At 44.5% G+C, this 1,362-nt stretch overlaps 1 pseudogene; it reads left to right on the forward strand.

Moving 5' to 3' along the window:
* The first annotated feature begins 248 nt into the window (after positions 1-248).
* LOC108305891 lies at positions 249-1,080 on the forward strand (annotated as a pseudogene).
* Positions 1,081-1,362: the final 282 nt, after the last annotated feature.

Here is a 1,362-nt window from a genome sequence, read left to right on the forward strand (position 1 = left end):
ATTTATCTTAGAGTTGGAAAAAGACATACTTTTTAAAAATTCACCTATATCCCATTTTGACTCTATACATAGCACCCATGCAAACCTTCTTGGCACCTGAGAAACACTGCTGCAGTGAGCTGGGCTAAGCATCAGGGTGAGACCCCGAGGTTCTGGCTGAGGCTATGTCACCATTGTGCAATCTTGGACAACTTTCTAAGTTTCCTCAACCATCGATGCTAGTAGCGTTCCAGGAGCCAAGGAAGTGGATGCTGATAGTCTCCAGTGGGCCCTGACTGTGGGCTGGTGTGTGGAACTGCTGCAAGCTTTCTTCCTTGTGGCAGATGACATCATGGATTCATCCCTCACCTGCCAGGGACAGATCTGCTGGTATCAAAAGCCGGGCATGGGTTTGGATGCCATCAATGATACTATCCTTCTGGAATCATATATCTACTACCTGCTAAAGCTCTACTGCCTGGAGCAGTCCGATTACCTGAAACTGACTGAGCTCTGCCTGCAGAGTTCCTATCAGACTGAGATTGGGCAGACCCTGGACCTCATCACAACCTCCCAGGGCAATGTGGATCTCACTGAAAAGAGGTACAAATCTATTGTCAAGTACAAGACAGCTTTCTACTCCTTCTACCTTCTTGTAGCTGCAGCCATGTACATGGCGGGAGTTGATGGCAAGAAAGAGCACGCCAATGCCAAGAAGATCCTGCTGGAGATGAGAGATTTCTTTCAGATTCAGGATGATTATCTTAGCCTCTTTGGGGACCCCAGTGTGACCAACAAAGTTGGCGCTGACATCCAGAATGATAAATGCAGCTGGCTGGTGCTTCAGTGTCTGCAATGGGCCACTCTGGAACAGTACCAGAGCCCAAAGGAAAATCATGGCTAGAAGGAGGCCGAGAAGGTGGCCTGGGTGAAGGCACGGTATGAAGAGCTGGATCTGCCGACCATGTTTTTTTTTTTTTTTTTTTGTATGAGGAAGACAGTTACAGCTGCATTATGGGTCTCATTGAACAGTACCTAGCATCCCTGCCCCCAGCTATTTTTCTGGAGCTTGTGTGCAAAATCTGCAAGTGGAAAAAGTGACCTAGAGACTACAAGATCAGGGAGAGGAGACTGTCAATAAATAAATTATTGTATAACCTTAAAAAAAAGAATTTATGCTATAAAGTCCTCTCAAGCTCTAACATTGTATCATATACAATTCAGGGCTCTTCCTCTCTACTACTGTGGCTGATAACAATCTGTATTTGTAAAATCACTAGTAATCTTAATGGGAAAAAGAGAATTTAGCTAAACTACAGGATGGTTCCTGTTTATGCTCTGTTTATATTTCTCTGCCAAAGAGATCCTATCAAAATTATAAAG

Source organism: Cebus imitator, unplaced genomic scaffold (genome assembly GCF_001604975.1).
Source record: "Cebus imitator isolate Cc_AM_T3 unplaced genomic scaffold, Cebus_imitator-1.0 Scaffold68, whole genome shotgun sequence".
In the NCBI taxonomy this organism is placed as follows: Eukaryota; Metazoa; Chordata; class Mammalia; order Primates; family Cebidae; genus Cebus; species Cebus imitator.